The sequence below is a fragment of the Hyperolius riggenbachi genome, chromosome 1, assembly GCF_040937935.1.
Source record: "Hyperolius riggenbachi isolate aHypRig1 chromosome 1, aHypRig1.pri, whole genome shotgun sequence".
Classification (NCBI taxonomy): Eukaryota; Metazoa; Chordata; class Amphibia; order Anura; family Hyperoliidae; genus Hyperolius; species Hyperolius riggenbachi.
The window spans coordinates 337,633,837-337,658,078 of NC_090646.1; the positions used below are offsets into that span (position 1 = coordinate 337,633,837).

At 44.6% G+C, this 24,242-nt stretch overlaps 1 protein-coding gene across 4 annotated transcripts in view; it reads left to right on the forward strand.

Moving 5' to 3' along the window:
- Window positions 1–24,242, forward strand: part of LINGO3 (leucine rich repeat and Ig domain containing 3) — a 133,242-nt gene that overhangs the window by 74,254 nt on the left and 34,746 nt on the right. The window contains exon 2 of one of the 4 annotated variants that reach the window (XM_068233952.1): window positions 1,650–2,785. The exons of 2 other annotated variants lie outside the window; for them this stretch is intronic. The gene's annotated coding sequence lies outside the window, so the exon portion shown is untranslated. Of the gene's footprint in view, window positions 1–1,649; window positions 2,786–3,556; window positions 3,594–24,242 lie in introns of those variants that run through there. One more of the 4 variants, XM_068233954.1, reaches the window with a different exon arrangement.

A 24,242-nucleotide genomic window follows, 5' to 3' on the forward strand; every position in this document is an offset into this window, starting at 1 on the left:
ACCAGGTTCTCAGGCTTTACCTTTCATCCAATGCACAGGTTTGGCTCCAGCTTCCATGCTGCGGCGTCCCGCAGTATACAGGTACCTGTATCAGCCCTCCGACTTCCCGGTAATCATTGCGCAATGTGCCACTCAGTTAGGACGCTAGCTTGCTCCTCGTGTCCAGCGCGTTCAGCCACGCCCACATACGCGTTACGCCCACCAACGTGAGCTTCGTCAGTGTGATGATCGTCAGAGGGGAATTAGGCTGTCTTATCTTTTTGATACAATAAAATGTCATTATAGCATTTGAGTGGCGGTCCTGGAGTTTTGTTTTGAGTGCATTGTTGTATGGACCTGCCTACCCCCACAGAGTGTGGGGTATGCTAATACATTTCAATAAGGATCTGTGCACCGGAGAAATTGTAATTGCCTCTGGAGATGGGCAGGCACTATGTATGCAGCAGTACAGCGGGGAAGCAAGAATTGCTCAGGACGTGGCTTGTGGCACGGGTGTCGGCAGCAGTGTCAGGGCTTGCATTACTAAGTATAGCAAGCTCTGGCAAAGCATCTTTGAAAGTCCCTCCAGGATTTCCCATTGGTACCTTAAAAAACCAATGGGAATCCTCCTTCTCAGGTTGGGGTCATTACTCCTATACTCATTTCACCTGGGGAGAGGGCGAGCATCGGGGGCTCCCCTTCTTAAAGGGGATTCCCAGATGTCACCATGAAACACCCCCCTGCAGGCGTCGCTGATCCCCACCTCCTCCTGGGCACTGGAGGTGGGGAAGAGCCCCTTGCCCGTGGATTAGACAAGGGCTCTGGGGGAGAGGAGGAGACTTGGCCATGTCTGTTTTCCAAAGTCTCCCCCCATACGGTGGACCATATGGTGCTGGTATAGCTCAGGCTGTGGAGCCCGGACCGTACTATCCCAGCCTCCATAAATTAAAAAGACTTGGGAGGGAGGACCCCACGCTTTCTGTTTTCTTAAAATGTTTAAAATATTTATTAAAGTGTATGCGGCAAAATGTAATTTTACCCAGCTAAAAAAACATTTTTTCTTTGAACTATTCAATTCTCTCAAAACTACAGTCTGTTTGGAACAATTTTTTTTATTGTTCCCACTAATTTCCCAAAGATGCCTGGCAAATCTCATGAAGATTGCTTTTAAAGTACCAGAGATGAGAGTAATATGGTGGCTGCCATATTTATTTCCTTGTAAACAATGCCAGTTGCCTGGCAGTCATGTTGATATTCTTGCATATGTAGTGTCTGAGTAAAAGCCCTGGAACAAGCATATGGCTAATCCAGTAAAACCTGAGTCAGAGTACCCGATCTGCATTTGCTTGTACAGAGTTTATGGATAAAAGTATTAGAGACACAGGATCAGGAGGACTGCCAGGCAACTGGTATTGTTTAAAAGGAAATGAATATGGCAGCCTCCATATCACTCTCGCCTTGGGTTTCCTTTAAGGAGGCTTTTAAATTAACAGTGGAAATTGGTGGTATTTACTTCAATGTAAATTGCGGAATTCCGCTGAAGAATGTAATTTTTTCCAACTATTTTCTGATATGAATGAAGTAGTAGAATATCAGTAAATTTAGGAGCTTGTTTTGAACAGTTCTTGCCATGCATTTCAACTTTGTCTCAGTTTGCACTTTGTTTAAAGGTAACGTGATGGACTTCCGGTGCCTACATGATCGGAGGCTTGTAAGGAGAGCTCCATGCAGCCCCCGGCTTCTAAACACATCGGCAACCAAACAAACGCTGGAAGGCGACCTCCCTAGTGGCCCACAACCTCCGGCAGAATAAGACGCACCGATGGAGAAGTATCTTTCCCGTTCCTCACGTAAGAATGCGAAGAAAGGTGGCCACCGCGGCAAGCAAGATGGCGCCGGGCAGAGGACAACCTGATCACAGTCCAGAGCCCCACTTGCCTACAAGAACGTGGGACACAAATAGCGTAGTGAAACCTCCAGGGGGACACTCCATAAGGAGGATTACAGAGCAATAGCAATAGAAGTAGCCAAACATATTGCTCCTGATTTACTATCCATCGTGGAGGGAGCTGTAAAGAAGTCCCTGGGAATAGTGACGCGCCAACTCCAAGAGCATGCAGGGAGGATCGGGGAAGCAGAGAAACTAATTAGGGCTCTAGAGAAAGAGGTAGAAACAGCTACCAAACAATTGGAAGACTCTCAAAGGCATGAAAAGATGTTCTATGATCGAATAGAAGATATGGAGAATCGCTCAAAGCGGAATAATCTCCGGGTGGTAGGTCTTCCGGGAAAAATACAAGCTACAAGACATTGACGAATTCTGTGAAAAAACCCTCCCAGAACTGCTGAACCTAGAGGGACCCTGCTGAGCAGAGCGCGCGCACAGAGTGGGTCCACCGAGGGCAGAAGGAGATAAGAGACCACCGAGGCTAGTGATGGTGCGCTACCTTGACTATAAGGACAAAATGAAACTGCAAAAAGCATTTAAAGCAAGGCGGGAACCCCTTATGTGTGAGGACAAGAAGATTATGATCTTTAATGATTACTCAATGGATGTCACTAAGCGCCACCAAGCTTTCAATGAAATGTGTTCAGAGCTGGTAGAGAGGAAGATCAAATTTGCTCTAATGTACCCGGCAACACTAAAAGTCACGACGAAAGATGGAGAAACGTACATCTTTAAGAAACCATCAGATGCGAAAAAATGTCTGCCTTTAAAAGCCCAGTCAGAGGATCCCCGCAACGACAACAACCTAAAGATCCAGACATGGACACTTGAAAAGAATAAGAATTGGGTTCTGGTTCCGTAAGTTTGAGTGCCTATTACTGTTGGAGACTGTTAAAAGTTATTTCTTAAAAAAAAAAAAAAAAAAGTTCAGTTGGTTGTACTACATGTTAAGCTGAGTGAGTAATGGTAGCACCGAAGCCGGAGGTGCGCAAGGCGGGAAAATGTGTGGAAAAGAACATGCTGAGAGAGGCATGCAGGGAAGTAGTGAGGTCTGAAAAATAAAAGGGAAAGAATTGGGGATTGAACTTCACAAGGGAGCTTATTAGAGGGCATTTGTGTATTAGTTCAGGGGGGGGGAAGAGAGGGGGGGAATGGGAACGGTCACTCCATGCTTAGGGGAATTACATGCAAGCGAATGCATGGATATCGTTTTAGCATGTATATCGGAGGCTCTGATCTGGGAGCGACATGCTATATACGCCATCCAGTCTTACACAATTTGATTCCTAGATGACTATTACATAGGCCACAACAGTCCCGATTTTGGCGGGATTCTCACGTTTTTGGATGTTCTGTCCCGGATCCCGCCCACTGATGGCCTAATCCCGGGTTTTGGCACCCCACGAAGAGGAGTAATAGGCTATTTACCCGCCGACCGCATCATTCTCCTGTCTGCATGCAGTGTGCTATTGCTGCAGGCAGGCACGGGCAGACTGCTACTCTGGCACACCCTCCACTCCTCAATCCCTCTGATGCTAGTGAACGTGGGAGTTGGAACACGGCAGACCCACAAACCCCCGAGTAGAATCAGCAACGGCAGAACTCAGGATGCAGAGGAGAGCGGCAGAGGGATGACAGAGGAGAGCAGAGCACTTCCTATTCAGAAGTAAGCAATGCCACCGCTTACTAATTACGTTATTTAGAATGTCGCAGTGACTGCTCTGCTCTCCAAACATTCCCCTTCTGGCCTCAGCTGCTGTTTACAAGTGTGTCTGTTCCCGAGAGAATCACGTCTCCTACACACCAGGGCCGGTTCTAGACAGGCACATATGAGGGGGCAGACAGAAATGTGCAGGGGGCATACAAAAACCCAGCGCGGCGCGCCAAAAAATGGGCGTGGTCATGCAGCAGACTGTGGGCGTGGTCATGGGTGGGGCCAAATAAACATGTCATGACCTTACAGTGGTGTTAAAGGACTTCCGAGGCCAAAAACAAGAAAATGACACTATACCTTTTTAATATCTGAATCCACGGAGGACGTCCAGCGCGTCCTCCGCACCGTTCCGCCGTCATTGCAGCCCTTTTCGGTGCGGAGGACGCGCTGGACGTCCTCCATGGATTCTGATAATAAAAAGGTATAGTGTCATTTTCTTCTTTTTGGCCTCGGAAGTCCTTTAAAGGTCTGCCAGGGAAGTTTGAGCTCTGCTCTTTTTAGCACAAATACAGCTCTGCGCACTGCAGATTATCGAAAAAAATGTTCTCAGGTGTAACACAGAAATATTTTTCGTCAAATGCTAATATGCTGATATTGCGTGTTTTTTTCTACCACAAATACAGTTCTGCGCACTGCAGATTATCAAAAAAATGTTCTCAGGTGTAACACAGAAATAATTTTCTTCAAATGCTAACAAATTAATCACGAATAACCACGGTGGATACTCGTGATTCAAGTTAGCTCTAATTGCCACAGCTGAGCGGCTAGATGCAGTGGGGTTAATTACCCAGAACGCCGCTCTCCGCCCAGCATTTCAACGAGGTGCAAGTGTCCGAATGGACGCGTTGCAAGCCTCGATATCGAGCACTTCCTCCTTCAAGCCGGAAGGAGGAAGTGCTCCATCATTTTTTTAGAACCTCCCAGTTTTATTTTCTGTTTAAAAAAGCTAAAAAAGTAGGTTTAATGCTATTGTCTCATATGGTAATGATTCAGCTTTTCCCATAGTCTCGCAGTTAGCAATCATGTGACCCCCAACAAGACAAATTCAGCAATCATGAGGCCCCCAACAAACCATGAGGCCCCCAACAAGACAAATTCAGCAATCATGAGGCCCCCAACAAGACAAATTCAGCAATCATGAGGCCCCCAACAAGACAAATTCAGCAATCATGAGGCCCCCAACAAACCATGAGGCCTCCAACAAATCATGAGGCCCCCAACAAGACAAATTCAGCAGTCATGAGGCACATAAATAGACAGCATTTCACATAAATAGGCAGAATGACCCCTTATTATGGTAGACACCTCTCACCTGGATTCTGACAGGGACCCCCAGGTTAGGTAGTGAGTGACATGGAGCCCTTTTAGGTAGTGAGTGAGTGACAGGGAGCCCCTTTAGGTAGTGAGTGAGTGACAGGGAGTCCCTTTAGGGAGTGAGTGAGTGACAGGGAGCCCCTTTAGGGAGTGAGTGAGTGACAGGGAGCCCCTTTAGCTAGTGAGTGACAGGGAGGCCCTTTAGCTAGTGAGTGACAGGGAGGCCCTTTAGCTAGTGAGTGACAGGGAGGCCCTTTAGGGAGTGAGTGAGTGACAGGGAGCCCCTTTAGCTAGTGAGTGAGTGACAGGGAGGCCCTTTAGGGAGTGAGTGAGTGACAGGGAGCCCCTTTAGCTAGTGAGTGAGTGACAGGGAGCCCCTATAGCTAGTGAGTGAGTGACAGGGAGCCCCTTTAGCTAGTGAGTGACAGGGAGCCCCTTTAGCTAGTGAGTGAGTGACAGGGAGCCCCTTTAGCTAGTGAGTGAGTGACAGGGAGCCCCTTTAGCTAGTGAGTGAGTGACAGGGAGGCCCTTTAGGGAGTGAGTGAGTGACAGGGAGCCCCTTTAGCTAGTGAGTGAGTGACAGGGAGGCCCTTTAGGGAGTGAGTGAGTGACAGGGAGCCCCTTTAGCTAGTGAGTGAGTGACAGGGAGCCCCTATAGCTAGTGAGTGAGTGACAGGGAGCCCCTTTAGCTAGTGAGTGACAGGGAGCCCCTTTAGCTAGTGAGTGAGTGACAGGGAGCCCCTTTAGCTAGTGAGTGAGTGACAGGGAGCCCCTTTAGCTAGTGAGTGAGTGACAGGGAGGCCCTTTAGCTAGTGAGTGAGTGACAGGGAGCCCCTTTAGCTAGTGAGTGAGTGACAGGGAGCCCCTTTAGCTAGTGAGTGAGTGACAGGGAGGCCCCCCCCCCCAGCCGCCGCCGCTGCTTCCCCTACCTTGCCAGCAGCGTCAGACCTCAAGATCAGCGGCGACCCGACCGGCCAGGGGGGGTTGAGCGGCGGCCGGGCGACACCCGCCAGGGCCGCGGCGGGGATGTCCCCCCCTGATGGCGGGCCTGGAGAGAATCGACTCCTCCTCTATGCGGGGTGGCTCTTACGGTCGCCACTGCCTGCGTCACAGCAGAGAGCCAGAGACTCGTCTCGGAGAGCCGTCCGAGGGAGAAGCGGTCATGTGACTGATCACATGACCGCTCTGCGCTCCACACCACGGACCAGGAAGCAGCCAGCGGCATAGCGAGAGCGGCTCTGATTTGAGGGGGCAGTGAGTCTGTTTGAGGGGGCTCTGCCCCCTCTCGCCCCCCCCTAAAGCCGGCCCTGCTACACACTGCAAGTCTGCTCTCTCCTGCCTGGCTGTCACACTCCATTTGTCCAGTGCACTCTGACCTTCACACCCCCTCTTCAGCTAAACACCCTGCACAGTTTATGGAGGAAAGACGAGCACTAGGCACAAGGTGAGGCGCAGGGTGAAGCAGAGCACACACACTTAGCACACAGCAGCAGCACCCACACCAAAAGTGCAGAGCAATATGCTTATTTTGCTTTTTCTTTTGCTTTCAAATGTGCATTCCTGCCAGTCAGAGACAGTGTCCATCCAAACCCTGCTATGCACTGGAAGACTTTCACCCAGCACAAGATCGATCCCTCTCTGATTGACGTCTGATCAGAGAGGGATATATTTCAGCCACACACTGTACAATGATTTTCAGCTGCAAGGGCTCAGCTTTGCACTACATTGGTGGCATTCTTCTGTATTGTTTGTGTCTGGATTGATGAGGATCTAGTCAGAACCCTTACAATTCAGAAGGATGCCACAGGTGTAGTGAAAAAATGAACCAGGATAGAAATGACAAGTGTGGTTTGAATTATAAAACAAATTTTTTTTTTTACAAAAGTCATGATATGCGTGACTAGGGGTGTGGTGGGGGTGCGATTAGAGGTGTGGCTTAAGTGTCCCTCTTTCTCATCTCAAAAAGTTGGGAGGTATGCTATTAAAATCATTTCGTTGAACGTAAAAGGCTTGCGGTCTCCATCAAAGAGATCACAGGTCTTGTGTCATTTGAAAAAATTGCGCTCCCTTCACTGCTCATCCTCCAGCCAAGCAATGCTGACAACATAACTTTGTTTACATTAGTGATGAATTGAGGCACACTGTATTCTAGAGATATTCTTCATTATTCTCCCACAACTCATTATTGCAATGCTTATTAATTAAAAGTTTAATTACACAATACTTCCTTTTAACAAACAATTAATAATTAAGTGTCACAATTGTTGGGTAGTCAGCATTATCCAACAACATTGATGAAAAATACAGTTTGGCATCCTTCTCATTTGTTATCTGAAAACAGACTGTGCTTCTGCTTTCATGTTGGACTATGGACTATCAATCCACTTTCAAAAATGCTGCATCTACCATTTTAAGTAATGGATTACTCCTTCATGAAGGGAGGGAGGAAATTAGCATTCAAATCTGTATAAATGCCCATGCAGCTCAGTAGGCTGAGGATTCTTTGCGCTTTTCCAGTAACAAAAAATTTGTGTTGTCAGGAATACAACAATATTAACTCATGGGCAGCATAGTGGCTTAGTGGGTAGCACTCTCGCCTTGCAGCGCTGGGTCCCTGGTTCAAAGCCCAGTCAGGGCACTGTCTGCATGGAGTTTGTATTTTCTCTGGGCACTCCAATTTCCTCCTACATCCCATATATATACGGCTAAGTTAATTGGCTTCCCTCTAATTCGGCCCTAGACTATGATGAACATATGACTATAACAGGGATGAAAAGGTAAGCAAGGCTACAGGTGAAACCGAAAAAATAGAATGCAAAAGTTCATTTATTTCAGTAATTTAACATAATAGGTGAAAATAATATATGAAATAGACTCATTACATGCAAATGGAGTTATTTCAAGCCTTTGTTATAAAACTGATTAAGGCTTACAGCTTATGTAAACCGCAAAATCAAAATTTCAGACCATTAGAATATTGTGAAAATGTTCAATATTCTAGGCTCAAAGTGTCAGACTGTAATCAGTAGGTAGAAAAAACTGTCTTGTAAAAGTAATACCTTTTAGGGTAGGAACACACCAGGCATAATAGCACATAGTGGAAAACGCATATGTGATTCTGCCTAGTGTGTTTCTATCCTTAATGGCTAACTGATAAAGTTAAATGAGACTCTAATCAGCTAATTAATCCAAAACACATGCAACGGGTTCCTATTTCATATATTAAGCACCATTCACACGCTCAACAGCAGTCTTTTATGCAGCACAATTGTCTAACAACTTTTGTTGTGAAACAAGTTGAAACAACTAAAAAAAAGTATTTTGCTATTGTTCAAACAGCTGATAAGACTGATAAGAAGTCAATCCAACTGTTGGACTTATCAGTCTTATCAGCTGTTTGAACAATAGCAAAAGACTATTTTTAGTTGTTTCAACTTGTTTCACAACAAAAGTTGTTAAACAATTGTGCTGCATAAAATACCACTGCTGAGTGTGTGTATAGGGCTTTAGTTTCACCTTTTAAGTTGAATTATTGAATTAAAAGGACTTTTGCATGATATTCTAATTTTTTGAGTTTCACCTGTATATACTCTGTATAGCGCTGCAGAAGATGTTGGCGCTATATAAATATAAATACAAAATACTAGATACTAATAACTCCTGTAATGCTCATGGTCACAGTTATTGCACACCATGGCCATCATTAGTAAACCTGAACTACATAGACCTGTTGATTGACCTTTTTCGCTTTCCTTGATTTCTTTCACCTTTATGCACTTCACTGTATTTTGTTTCAACGTGTACTCGAGGTGACATGCAACCTGATGAGATAAACATATGTATGTACACTGCAAAACTAAGTTAGAAGCCGGGGTATTGGAACGAAAATAGATTCTCTTGCGTAGTCAGAAGGGCACTACTGCTTAACAGAGCATAGCTGAATGACTGGAAAGGCACAGAAGGACTAGGGGGGAGGGGGGCCTTAAGTCAGAAAAAAAATGAGTTTTACTCACCTGGGGCTTCTAGCAGCCCCCTGCAGCAGTCCTGTGCCCTCGCAGCCACTCACTAATCCTCTGGTCCCCCGCTGCCAGCTAGTTTCGTTTTTGCCGACAGGCCCATCAGGACTGGCCATGCGTAGCTTTTTCCGCATTCCCTACTGTAATTAGCGCTATTACGGGCCACAACGCGTACAAAAATACACGTTGCCGCATATCTATGCGTACGTAATGCGGCAACGCGTATTTTTGTATGCGTTGCGGCCCGCAATAGCGCTAATTACAGGAGATTTTGGAGCACTTCATGCTTCCATCTGCTGAAAAGCTTTATGGAGACGAAGATTTCATTTTTTAGCACAACCTGGCACCTGCTCAGTGCCAAAACCACTGGTAAATGGTTTACTGACCATGGTATTACTGTGCTCAATTGGCCTGCCAATTCTCCTGACCTGAACCCCATAGAGAATCCGTGGGATATTTTGAAGAGAAGGTTGAGAGGCGCAAGACCCAACACTCTGGATGAGCTTAAGGCCGCTATCGAAGATTCCTGGGCCTCCATAACACCTGAGCAGTGCCACAGGCTGATTGCCTCCATGCCACGCCGCATTGAAGCAGTCATTTCTGCAAAAGGATTCCCGACCAAGTATTGAGTGCATAACTGAACATAATTATTTGAAGGTTGACTTTTTTTGTTTAGTTTCATTCTTCTCTGCTAAATCTGCCTGTTATCAGCTGTGATAAGAATCCCCGACTGAGCATTCAGTCTAGCTTTGACCTGGAATCATTATAGCTGAGTCAGTCTTCTGTGAAGTCTTTTCAAACCCAAGCCTGCCCCCTCCTGGCTCAGCTTTCCTGCTTTGCATTCTCAGAGCTCTGATGACTGGGAGGAGCTGCTGCTGCCGAGAAAGAAGCCCTCAAACAACAAACAAGTGTGGCTGTGTGATCTGTGTGCACTGACTGTGCAATCATCATGGAGTTTAATTTTTATGATATGGGAGACACTTCCTACAGGCAGCTGCACAGCATACCAGAATAATGAATGCAGCAGCAGCCCTGCTTGTTTATAGTCTCATAGAGCCTAGACAGCACATCCAGAACAACTCATAACCCGGAAGCAGAAGGGATATGGGCCGGCGGCCATATTGTATTTTTCCTGGAGCAATAATGGATAAAAAAAAACTTAAAAAGGCACACCAAAGCGGCGAAATTATCAGGTAGAGCATTTATTCTTTACAAGCTATCGACTGATGTGTCTATTTTGTGTGAAACGTTCATCTCTGGTTCCCTTTAATGATCAACTGTGTCAAAAGCCGCTGAGAGGTCGAGCAAAATCAGGAAGTAAAATTGGCATCTGCCTCTTGCCATGAGCAGATCATTGCAGATTTGGGTAGGGCTGTTTCACAGCTATAATGTTTTATGAAGCCAGATTGAAGAGGGTCATGGACGCTGTTTCTTGAGAATCTGGCTTCAAGTTGGAGATAGACAGCTTTTTCAATAACTTTCCCCAGAAAGTGGAGGTTGGAGACAGGTCTGTAGCTGTTTAGAGCATCTGTGTCTAAGGATGGATCTTGAGTAGCGGCCTGATAATTGCTTCTTTCAGACAGGTGGGAAACCTTCCTTCTTGTAAGGAACAGTTGACTATTTTTTGGAAAGCTGGTGTAAATAGCTAAGGGCATTTCAACATGAACTTAGTTGGGCCAGGGTCAAGATTGCAGGTAGTCTGGCGAATGTTTAAGAGGATATCCAATATATCTTCTTTAGTAAGTACCTTGAAGACTAAAGGTAATGCAGCTTTAATTTAGATCTATTTTTTATTGAATAGCCAATTAAATGTGTTCACATTACTTTTATTTGCAATATAAGGCATATACAGGATCTTCTCAAAAAAATAGCGTATTGTGATAAAGTTCATTATTTTCTGTAATGTACTGATAAACATTAAGCAGCGTACACACGCCGGACTTTAGGCAACGACGGGTTCGTCGTTGCCTCCCGCTGGGTGGGCGTGCCAGCGACAGTCCGGCGTGTGTACGCTCTGTCGTCAGACTGATACGGCTGTTTCTGAGCGATCCGCCGGGCGGATCGCTCAGAAACAGCCGTATCAGTCTGACGACAGAGCGTACACACGCCGGACTGTCGCTGGCACGCCCACCCAGCGGGAGGCAACGACGGACCCGTCGTTGCCTAAAGTCCGGCGTGTGTACGGACCTTAAGACTTTCATATATTTTAGATTCAAATACACACAACTGAAGTAGTTCAAGCCTTTTATTGTTTTAATATTGATGATTTTGGCATACAGCTCATGAAAACCCAAATTTCCTATCTCAAAAAATTAGCATATTTCATCCGACCAATAAAAGAAAAGTGTTTTTAAAACAAAAAAAGTCAACCTTCAAATAATTATGTTCAGTTATGCACTCAATACTTGGTCGGGAATCCTTTTGCAGAAATGACTGCTTCATTGCGGCGTGGCATGGAGGCAATCAGCCTGTGGCAGTGCTCAGGTGTTATGGAGGCCCAGGATGCTTCGTTAGCGGCCTTAAGCTCATCTAGAGTGTTGGGTCTTGCGTCTCTCAACTTTCTCTTCACAATATCCCACAGATTCTCAATGGGTTTCAGGTCAGGATAGTTGGCAGGCCAATTGGGCACAGTAATACCATGGTCAGTAACAAGGGCGTTGCTAGCCCTATTTTGGGGGGGCACGTGCCCCCAATCTGTCCTGGGGTGCCACGGATCTCTTCCCCAGCCGCCACCCCCTCTGTCAGCGGCTCCCTCCAGCCACCGCCGCCGCCGCGTCACTCAGACCTCGATCAGGTGGCGAGCCGGCGACCAATCGTGCGGGCGCTAGGATCCAGCGCTCGCACTGATATGCGGAAGTGACATCACTTCTGCATATAGAGCGGGTGCGTCCGGCGCCCGCTCGTACTACTGGTCGGGTTGCCGCTGATCCTGAGGTCTGAGTGACGCACTGTCTGCAGTGCAAGGTAAGGGGGGAGCGGCGGCGGCTAGAGGGGGGGCCTCCCTGTCACTCACTCACTACCTAAAGGGGCTCCCTGTCACTCACTCACTACCTAAAGGGGCTCCCTGTCACTCACTCACTACCTAAAGGGGCTCCCTGTCACTCACTCACTGCCTAAAGGGGCTCCCTGTCACTCACTCACTACCTAAAGGGGCTCCCTGTCACTCACTCACTACCTAAAGGGGCTCCCTGTCACTCACTCACTGCCTAAAGGGGCTCCCTGTCACTCACTCACTACCTAAAGGGGCTCCCTGTCACTCACTCACTGCCTAAAGGGGCTCCCTGTCACTCACTCACTACCTAAAGGGCCTCCCTGTCACTCACTCACTTCCTAAAGGGGCTCCCTGTCACTCACTCACTACCTAAAGGGTCTCCTTTAGGATAAGCACGCCGCACAACGTGATCCTCATATTTTTGGCACGCTAGCTGCAGTGTGCTGAATTCTGCTGCCTACAGTATGTACAGTATACGCTGTTCTCTAGTGCCTGCACTGTGTGCTGATTTACCTCCAGTGTGTACAGGGTAAGGTGTTACTCTGTGCCTTTACTGATTGTAAACCAGCTATATTGTATGCTGATCCCTGCTACTTTCCGTATGTACAGTATTAGCTGTAAAGCCTGGTACACACATAAAATTTTTATTAGCCAATTTTAGCTCTGTTCATGAAATTCATTGTTTGTTGGCCTACTTACTGCACGGGGGTGGTAAAATTGGGGGTCAGTGATTGACCAATCAAAATTGTATGTGCGTATACATCTTTGATCTATGCCTATACTGATTGTAAATTATCTAAATAAAGGACAGGGGGCTCCATCCAATATTTCGATGGGCAGGCCTGTTATCTGTAGCTTACACCGCTGCTAAGTTCATGTACATTTGGCCCCACCCATGGCCACGCCCACTCACCTCATGGCCACGCCCATTTTTTGCCATATACCTCCCCACCTGGTGCCCACAGGTGCCCCCGATCTCCAAGGACCCTGGAAACGCCCCTGGTCAGTAAACCATTTACCAGTGGTTTTGGCACTGTGAGCAGGTGCCAGGTCGTGCTGAAAAATGAAATCTTCGGCTCCATAAAGATTTTCAGCAGATGGAAGCATGAACCCACTTTTGAACCAGAAACAGTGGCAGAAGCGCCTGACCTGGGCTACAGAGAAGCAGCACTGGACTGTTGCTCAGTGGTCCAAAGTACTTTTTTCGGATGAAAGCAAATTTTACATGTCATTAGGAAATCAAGGTGCCAGAGTCTGGAGGAAGACTGGGGAGAGGGAAATGCCAAAATGCCTGAAGTCCAGTGTCAAGTACCCACAGTCAGTGACGGTCTGGGGTGCCATGTCAGCTGCTGGTGTTGGTCCACTGTGTTTTATTAAGGGCAGGGTCAATGCAGCTAGCGATCAGGAGATTTTGGAGCACTTCATGCTTCCATCTGCTGAAAAGCTTTATGGAAATGAAGATTTCATTTTTCAGCACGACCTGGCACCTGCTCACAGTGCCAAAACCACTGGTAAATGGTTTACTGACCATGGTATTACTGTGCTCAATTGGCCTGCCAACTCTCCTGACCTGAACCCCATAGAGAATCTGTGGGATATTGTGAAGAGTAAGTTGAGAGACACAAGACCCAACACTCTGGATGAGCTTAAGGCCGCTACCGTAGCATCCTGGACCTCCATAACACCTGAGCAGTGCCACAGGCTGATTGCCTCCATGCCACGCCGCATTAAAGCAGTCATTTCTGCAAAAGGATTACCGACCAAGTATTGAGTGCATAACTAGACATAATTATTTGAAGGTTGACTTTTTTTGTTTTAAAAACACTTTTCTTTTATTGGTCGGATGAAATATGCTAATTTTTTGAGATAGGAATTTTGGGTTTTCATGAGCTGTATGCCAAAATCATCAATATTAAAACAATAAAAGGCTTGAACTACTTCAGTTGTGTGTATTTGAATCTAAAATATATGAAAGTCTAAAGTTTATCAGTACATTACAGAAAATAATGAACTTTATCACAATATGCTAATTTTTTGAGAAGATCCTGTAAGCCTTAACAGAGTTGTAGCTATTTACTCTATCAAGTGTCTGAAACTGACAATAAATACTTTCACTGGCATGGACCTTTCCTCCAGGTCAAATAATTTTCCATCCCCCATGAAATCCGTTTGTGCATCATGATATTACATACCCTAATGCCAGAGAGATAATTCCTGCAATGCTCTGTAGGATTTAGTTGTGCGGTAATACAGAAGGCCCAAAGGCATGAAGCAAATAAACTACCATATTATAATCCGAGATGGCTGGAAAAAAAACAGACAGAAATTGCAGATCACTTTCTTGGATGAAGCAGAGGTAAATGCAATCACATGCAGGTCACAGTGTAAAACATCACATTTTTTAGCTTGGTGTACAGAATTATGTATGAAGCATGAATAAAATCTAGGTTTCTCCCTTGCTCCCGGGGGAATTGTAATAGGATAGATTTCCTGCAGTGTAAGTCGGGGTCAGTGAAAAATGGCGCGGGACCCCACGTCGTTTTTTTTTTTTAAATTTGGTATCAATTTTTATTTTTTTAATGTTCTGAGTGTGGGAAGTAAATAAAAAAAAACGACGTGGGGTCCCCCCTCCCGAGCCTCTGTAACCCCTTGTCTCCCATGCAGGCTGGGATAGCCAGATTGCGGAGCCCCGGCCGACTGGGGCTTCGCACCCTGAGCTATACCAGCCCGCATGGTCCATGGTATGGGGGGGCTCCGGGGGGGAGTGACGGCCAAGCCTTCCCCTCCCCCCCAGAGCCCTTGTCCAATCCATGGACAAGGGGCTCTTCCCCACCTCCGGTGCCCCAGGAGGAGGTGGGGGCGACGACTCCCTGGGGGGGGGGGGTTTTCATGGTGGCATCTGGGAGTCCCCTTTAAGAAGGGGACCCCCAGATGCCCACCCCCCTCCCAGGAGAAATGAGTATAGGGGTACAAAGTACCCCTTACCCATTTCCACAAAGGGTTAAATGAAATAAAAACACAACCACGAGAAAAGTCCTTTAATGTTCTAAATTAACCACAAATACTTACCTGTACCTTTAAGAAAAAAATCCCACGCCAATCAGGTCCCACGACAGTATGCTCTATCTTGCGACCTTCTGATACATCTTGATTGAAGATCTCCGCCGCCCCGACGCCACACACGCCGCCTCCGCCGCACTGCTCTCAGCTATACTAAGTATAGCTGAGAGTGCGTCTATACAGACGCATTAGCGCTAGCTGCCGCTGCCCTCCCTGCCTCCCCCCACCTGTCACTCTCACCCATGCTGGCACCCAATGCACCCATGGGTGCCAGCATGGGTGAAGGTGACAGGTGTGAGAGAGGCAGGGAGAGCAGCGGCAGCTAGCGCTAATGCGTCTATATAGATGCACTCTCAGCTATTGGTCTGTTAAGGAACCAATGGGGACCATTGGAGCTAAAATTTAAAGATGCTTTTTGCTCTAAGCTATACTAAGTATAGCTGAGAGCAGTGCGGCGGAGGCGGCGTGTGTGGCGTCGGGGCGGCGGAGATCTTCAATAAAGATGTATCAGAAGGTCGCAAGATGGAGGATACTGTCGTGGGACCTAATTGATGTGGGATTTTTTTCTTAAAGGTACAGGCAAGTATTTCTGAAGATCGCAAGACAGAGGATACTGTCGTCGTGGGACATAACAGATTATAGCGCGGGACCTTTTCCGAGGATAATGGCGTGGGAATTTTTTCTTAAAGGTACAGGTAAGTATTTCTGAAGATCGCAAGATGGAGGATACTGTCGTGGGACCTAATTGGCATGGCAATTTTTTCTTAAAGGTACAGGTAAGTATTTGTGGTTAATTTAGAACATTAAAGGACTTTTCTCGTTGTTGTGTTTTTATTTCATTTAACCCTTTATGGAAATGGGTAAGGGGTACTTTGCACCCCTATACTCATTTCTCCTGGAAGGGGGGCAGGCATCTGGGGTCCCCTTCTTAAAGGGGACTCCCAGATGCCACCATGAACCCCCCCAGTGAGTCGTCGCCCCCACCTCCTCCTGGGGCACCAGAGGTGGGGAAGAGCCCCTTGTCCATGGATTGGACAAGGGCTCCGGGGAGGAGGAGAAGGCTTGGCCGCCCCTCCCCCCCGAAGCCCCCCCATACCATGGACCATGCGGGCTGGTATAGCTCAGGGTGCGAAGCCCCAGTCGGCCGGGGCTCCGCATTCTGGCTATCCCAGCCTGCATGGGAGACAGGGGGTTACAGAGGCTCGGGAGGGGGGACCCCACGTCATTTTTTTCCAAAAATTTCCCACACTCTGAACATAACCCAAAAATTTAAATAAATAAAAAAATAAATAAAATTTTTCAATTTTTTTTTAAATATCCCAGTATCCCAGTATCTTTTTAACATATCCTGCAAATTTGGTGTTGCTGGGATTTAAGGGGACTTTGCTATTAACTGCTATAGTCGGCGGGAATTGTTTCCGCTGCAGAAATGTCATTAAGCGATTTATATAGATACATTTTCCTCTTTGAAGATTTAAATCGATTTTCTCAAAAACTATAAGGTCTTTTTGAACAATTTTTTTTCTTCGTGTTCCCACTATACTTCTTAACATTCCCTACACATTTGGTGTTTCTGGCATTTAAAGGGGCTTTGCTATTAACTGCTAAAGTCGGCGGGCGTTTAATTTTCCCACGGTCAGAAGAAGAATATTCAAAATCGATTTTCTCAAAAACTATAAGGTCTTTTTGAAAAAAAAATGTTTCCTCTTGTTCAAAATTTTCTTCTTAACATTCCCTGCAAATTCGGTGTTTTTAGCTTTTAAGGGGGCTTTGCTATTAAACATTAAAGCCGGCGGGCAGATATTTTCCAAACGGCAGCAAAGCAGGGGTTAAAACGATAAATATCGTTCAGGCAGGATTAAAAAAAAATATTGTAAAACGATAAATTTCGTTCAAAAGGTTTGCACTATTTTAACCTTTAAAACGATAAATATCGTTTTAAACATATATCGGGCAGAAGGGGGCGCCATTATTTAGCCGGCGCCATTTTTCACTGGACGCGTGTAAGTCAAGAGCAGCTGTTCATGACAGATTTCTTGAATGAGATATATTAGAAATTTGGGACATAGAGTATTGGTTCTGTTTAGGTCTGATTTAGGCCTGATTCACTTCATAAAAGTATAGGTGTCGACTTATACACGAGTTACGGGCAACACTGAGCACACGGAGTAATGTGTGTACTAACAGTGACATTCCCATTTACAGCAATTTGCCCTGTGATAACTGTTACTTTGAGGAAAGGAAATGCCAAGAACACACAGGTCTGAGAGTCCTGGCCACAAAAATTAACAAGGAAAGGGGCAGAGTTAAATATTGGGCTGCACAAAATGTAGTGAATAAGTGCAGCACTTGGGGGCCTGGAGGAGGTATTGACTGCACTTAAGGGACAGGAGGCATTAATGGCTACAATACTGTATGCAGTGCACTCATTAACCCCTCCTGAGCCCCAAGTGCAACTATTAAGTTTGCTGGGTAGACTTATACTTGAGTCAATCAAAAATTCCAGCTTAAGAGGGTTAAATATTAGAGTCGACTTATACACGAGGTCGACTTGTATTCAAGTATATACAGTATAATCATCTTTCATCGCTGGCGCCGAGTCTAACACCCATCCAACTGTAGTTCTCAGGGCTGCATAGTGTAGTGTGATAGTTGTAATAAGTGAATGCTGGATGTCAAGCTTAAAGAGAACCTGAACTGAAAATAAAAATTCAAAATAACCATACACAGGTCATACTTACCTTCTGTGTAGTCTACTACTCAATCTCTTTCTCCCCTCCTGCGTCCCACTTGTCCACTGTGATCAATGGAATTCTCTGTCCTCCATTTTGAAAATGGCCATTACCCCCTAACAGCTTCCTGGTCAGACACTCTTAAACTGTAATATCGCTCACTTGAGCCATAGGGAAACATGGACATTGTCTTGCACAGTCAGTTGTAACTGACAGCTGCTGATATATAACTGACAGCAAGTGGTATATTTCAGTTCTGCCAAAATATTGTCAGAACCGGAAGGGATAACTGTAAGAAGCAAATGGTGAGCTTCTGAGAGGAACTGGCAGTGAGGTTAGTATGTAATATTCATTTGCAGCTACGTCATGTGTTTATTTTAAATAATTTTCCTGGCTTCAGGTTCCCTTTAACCTCCAGCAGCTGAAATGGTGATGGTCATGCAGTAGTTGACTGCAAGCTGTTATAGCCTATGCAGTGGCACCAAACTGAATTGTTTTTATAAAACATATATTGCAGAAACAGGTTTTTTCACTTTAGTCAAAACATTTGCATGCATATATGTTGTGTTTCTCGTGTCTGTAGGACACCACCCTGGTGTCATCCATATCTTTTATAGTGGAAGAGGTAGTAGATTAAAGGACACACGGCTCAAATCTCTTGGGGCTGAGAAGCAGTCAGACATCAGCCTGATGAAATTGCTACTGCAGATTATATCTCTCAGCTTTATATGTAACATAATATTGCAGATTTTCAGACATTAGACAGGATTAGGGAAAAGCAACAGATGTCATTTTCTGCAGCTGGAAATTTCCTGCATTTTCATCTTTGTAAATGAGTTAACCCTTTCCCTTTCAACTAATGGAAACCACAGATGGCTGTGTGCAGTCAGGGTGATGCCAGGAACAGGTTATTACAGGAAACAATGGCAATTTATATGAGCATTTTACACAGATTACAGGGTGGAAGCACAAGCACTGAGAAGAAGGTTAGTTTATAGATTAATCAGTTTATAGCAGTTATCAAAGGTACACTCCAGTCCAATCAAAAACATGATGATTAAATGAATACAGGGAATACAGCCGGCTGCTGGGCCTTTTGTTTCCAGGCAGATGTTGTTGTAGTGCAACAAACCTCCCCACCGCTCAAACGACCTTGTCCTCAGCCACCTTGGCCCATATGCAATTACAATTTTCTCCTGAGTTTTCTCCTAGGTGATATTTTCACATCTTGTCAATATAGTGTCTTTCCAACCACCAGAAAGCAAGAAAATACTCAGAATCATTTTGAAAGTACTTTTTCACCTACTTTTTGATATTTTTTCCAGTTGCAGAGTGCTGAAAAGGCATTTTAAAAAGAGGATGAAAAAATATCTCCTAGGTGAAAACACAGGAGAAAAACGTAATTGCATATGGGCCCTTGTGCTCTGAGACCTTCTCACTCACAGTGCGCACCGAAAAGCACTAGCCTAATCTAGCTCACTAGGGAAAACGCTCAGCGCTTTTAGAAGTGGATTTTCAAGGCTATTGAAGGCATGTGCCTAGCGATTTTCTATTCATACCTAGCGATTTTTGGAGCATTTTTGTGTAACTTTTTTTTTTAAGTACAGTAGAGCTGCAAATGTATTGTTTTTAATACAAAAACACATGGAAAATCACTCTATTCTAGCGCTTTTCAGAGCAATTTTCCACTTTCTTAAGCATTGAATCGCCTCAGAAATGCTGCAGGACCCATGTTTGCGTTTTGGGAAAAATCACATCGCTCTGGTGTGATCCATCCCATAGAGAAACATTAGCCAAGCACTTTTGAAAGCGCTAATGTTTTAAAAAGCGCTCAGAAGCCCTCTAGGTGTGCACCAGCCCTTATGTAAATAAATGTCTCATTCCTCTGGCAAAGGTTGGATATCCAGGGGTCCACTTCTTTAAAGTGGTGGCAGATTCCACTATAGTATTATCTTAATCCCATACTATTATCTCCTGGAGGTGAGGAAAAGCCCTTGTACTTGTGTCTATTCTGATAGAAAGCAAGCTGCAGATTGTGAAGATCTCTGCTTGATGCTGGGAATACACAATGAGATTTTTCAGCAGATTTAGGCCACATACGCACATCAGACCATAGTCTTTTGAAAATGAAAGATCACAGACCAATTTTACCCCCTTCCATGTAGTATGAGAGCCATACCTACACAGTCTATTCTATGGAGCTGAACTCCCCATCAGAAAAAAATCTTTGCAAGATGCTGCACACACAGATGCTCTACAGACACAAAAGATCAGTATCTGCAAAAGATCTGTTCCTGCCAAAGATCCGTTCCTGCAAATTGCATTCATAGTCTATGAGATTTGCAGATCCTCATACACACCTTGTTTAACTGACATTCATCTGCAGATCAGACAATCATCTGCAGATCTGAAAATCCATCCTGGTGGATCTGATCTGCAGATGAATGTCTGTTAAACAAGGTGTGTATGATGATCTGCAGATCTCATAGACTATGAATGCATTTTGCAGGAACGGATCTTTTGCAGGAACAGATTTTTTGCAGATACTGATCTTTTGAATGTGTACAGCATCTTTGTGTGCAGCATCTTGCAAAGATTTCTGTCTGATGAGGAGTTCAGCTCCATAGAATAGACTATGTAGAGTATGGCTCTCATACTACATGGAAGGGGGTAAAATTGGTCTGTGATCTTTCATTTTCCAAAGACCATGGTCTGATATGTGTATGAGCCTTTACTCTCTGATCGATTTCCATTCGAACATGTTAGCAATTATCTATCGAACCATCTATTTGCCACAAAATCTCATGGTGTATACCCAGCATAAAAACGTATATGGTACATACTGAGGCTGACCTACCTGTGTCTTAAATAGGTGCTGTAGTGAAAAACGTAATTAATAAAATTCTTTTTTTTTCAGTATTTATTTATAAATTATTTAGTCAGTGTTTGCCTATTGTAAATTCATTCCTCATCCTGATATACATCCTGAAAAGTATCACAGATGGCAACATCTTTAGTTCTGCCTGGTGCATGTTTCTTTGGAATGTTGGTTCATTGAGAGCTCTGAAGCCAGTAGAACATAGACCTGGACTCCCAGAATGCTCTGGGAGGAGAATTCTGCATAGCCACGACAATATGCATATATATATATATATATATATATATATATATATATATATATATATATATATATATATATATATATATATATTGCATATACCGTATATATTGTGTGTGCTTGTGTGTAGATATATATATACACACACACTCACACATATAGTGTTTCTGATGAAAACCAGTAAGATTATCTGCCATTCAATTCACAGCCCCAGAAACCCATGCAGAGCCATATAACAGGTGCAAAAATAGCCTACTACCATGGTCTGATTTTAAGGTAATCACTGAAAAAGACATCTTGGATATCCTCTCAAACCTTTGCCAGACTACCTGCGATCTGGACCCTGGCCCCACTAAGTTCATGTTGAAATGCCCTGAACTATTTACACCGGCATTCCACAAAATAGTCAACGGCTCCTTACAAGAAGGGTGGTTTCCCTCTACTCTGAAAAAAGCAATCGTCAGGCCTCTACTCAAGAAACCATCCTTAGACCCAGATGCTCTAAACAGCTACAGACCTGTCTCAAACCTCCCCTTTCTGGGAAAAGTTATTGAAAAGGCTGTCTTCCTCCAACTTGAAGCCAGGCTCTCCAGAAACAACATCCTTGACCCTCTTCAATCTGGTTTCAGGAAATATCACAGCTGTGAAACAGCCCTCACCCAGATTTGCAATGATCTGCTCATTGCAAGAGACAAGGGTCAATGTTCCATCCTGATTTTGCTCGACCTCTCAGCGGCTTTTGACACAGTCGATCATGAAATCTTACTCAACAGGCTACAAGAGTACTGTGGCATAGATGGCATTGTTCTCCGGTGGTTCAACTCCTTCCTGGCTGGCAGAACACAAAGGGTAGCCTTAGGGCCCTTCCTCTCCAACCCTGTACCACTAAAATATGGTGTACCTCAGGGCGCAATATTATCCCCGTTACTGTTCACCATATACATGCTGCCACTTGGAGAAATCATACAAAAACATGGCCTGACATATCATTGCTATGCTGATGACACCCAGCTATATTTGTCATTCAAACCTGATGTCACAGACCCTACTCCACAAATAAACGCATGCTTAGCTGAGCTTCAGGAGTGGATGAATAATAATTGTCTAAAACTTAATGCTGACAAAACTGAGGTTCTTGTTATCGAGGGCCAGGGCTCAACAGCAAAGCAGCTCCAGTCTCAACCAACACCGCTAAGGATAGGGAGCTCAGACCTGAACAACTCAGACTGTGTGCGCAGCCTGGGAGTACTGATTGATGGGAAATTAAGCTTCAGGAATCAAATCTCAGCTGTTGTGAAACATTCCTTCTTTCACCTAAGGAATATTGCAAGGATTAAACACCTAATTCCTTCAGAGGATCTTCCAACCCTAGTTCATGCCTTCGTCACATCAAGGTTAGACTACTGCAACGTCCTCTACACAGGCCTGCATAAGAAAGACTTACGCCGCCTGCAATTAGTACAGAATGCCGCCGCAAGGCTGTTAACGAGCCAACCCCGCCATTGCCACATAACACCAACCCTGAGCTCACTCCACTGGCTACCGATAAAAGAACATTCAAATCCTTGCACAATCTGGGCCCTGGATACCTGAAGGACTTGTTGCAACTACATCACACCCCCCACAATCTTAGATCAAAAGGACGTAACACCTTGGTCACCCCCAGAGTCCACCTCAAAACCTTTGGAGACAGAGCCTTTTGTCATGCTGCCCCTACACTTTGGAACTCCCTGCCACACCCAATCAGGACAGCCCCATCCCTGGAAGCATTTAAGTCAAAACTGAAAACCTACCTTTTCAGTCTGGCATTCATGAACATCTGACTATCTCCTCTGTAACACAACCCAGCCTGAAACCCTGTATTAATCTGAGACACAGCTATGCGCTTTGAGTCCTATGGGAGAAAAGCGCTTTACAAATGTTATTGTATTGTATTGTATTATTGTATTCTGAATAATTTTTTTTTTTAAAAGAGAATTTTTATTGAGTTTCATATATAAAATTAGACAAGACAGAACAATAAGACATTAGCAAAAAAAAAAAAAAAAAAAAACATCAGCAGCCATCCAGATGGTGGTCATAAGTCAGTATTCATACAGAATAGATCAATAGGGAGATCATTGAGTGCTACAAAATAGTTGACAGAGTCATATATAATAGCGAGGGGTCAGGGTAATAAGCCATACATTTCTTTGATTCGGTATATAGAAATCTTATTTCTACTTATTGGTAATCTTGAACAGAAGCAGTTATGTCCAAGTTGGGGATCGTGGTATCTAAGGCATCAGTCTATTTGCTCCAAATTTTATCAAATTTTTTGAATTGGTTACGTGCTTGATATGTTAATTTAAAAAGTGGCAATACCTGGTTAATTACTGTTTTCCATTCTGTAATTGTTGGAGGAGAAGAGCGTTTCCATCCTAGCACAATTACCTTTCTGGCGTAGAATATCAAAATCCTAATTAGGAGCAATTGGTTTTTGGAGCATGCCAGTTTATCCACCATCCCCAACATGCATAATTTTTATATTTGAAGCGTTTATTAGTGAAAAATATCATAGTAAACAATACAAAAGCATATTACCTCACACAAAGTGAGTGATGCATAAAAGACAAAGAACAGAAAACAAGAAATCATAACTCAACTATACTTATAATCATAGGGGATACACTTTATCCAAAATATCATTGACTACATTACTTTGAACAGAGCTCAGGTACATAATGTTAAGGCCCAAGTTTGGGGGGCAACATTGAACCATAATCTATAGCGTAGCGCAATATGAGACCCAGTTTTCCCATACAGCTTCAAACTTGGGCAAGTTGTTTATACTGGAATAAAAAATTCGATCTGACAGTCTAAGCGTGTCCATTCGATTTCTTAATTGGGAAAGTGGGAGAGAGGGGGTTTTCCAGTTAAATGCAATCACCCATAAAGCTGCCAATAACAAGAACTTATAAAGCCTAAAAAGCGGGCCCGAGATATCCAAATTAGGGGCAAATAATAGTGCTTGCAACTTAGTCACAGAGATCGGGAAGTGGAAGATTTGCGTAACCATTGCCATCCAGTCGGTCCAAAAACTCTGGGCAATCGGGCAGTCCCAAAATATATGAGACAACGTTCCAACCGCTCCACAGCCTCGAAAACATAGTGGAGAGGTAGAAGGAAAAAATTTGTGGAGTCTGACTGGGGTATAATACCATCTTAACATTAGCTTAACCGGGGTGTCCCTTAGTATATTAGAGTGGGTGACTGACCCTACATTAGCCCAAATGGAATCCCAAGTTTTGAGGGGGATAGATATTCCCAGGTCCGCTTCCCAGGCTAACATATACGGCAGCTTGCTATCTTTATGTCTATTAATCAAAA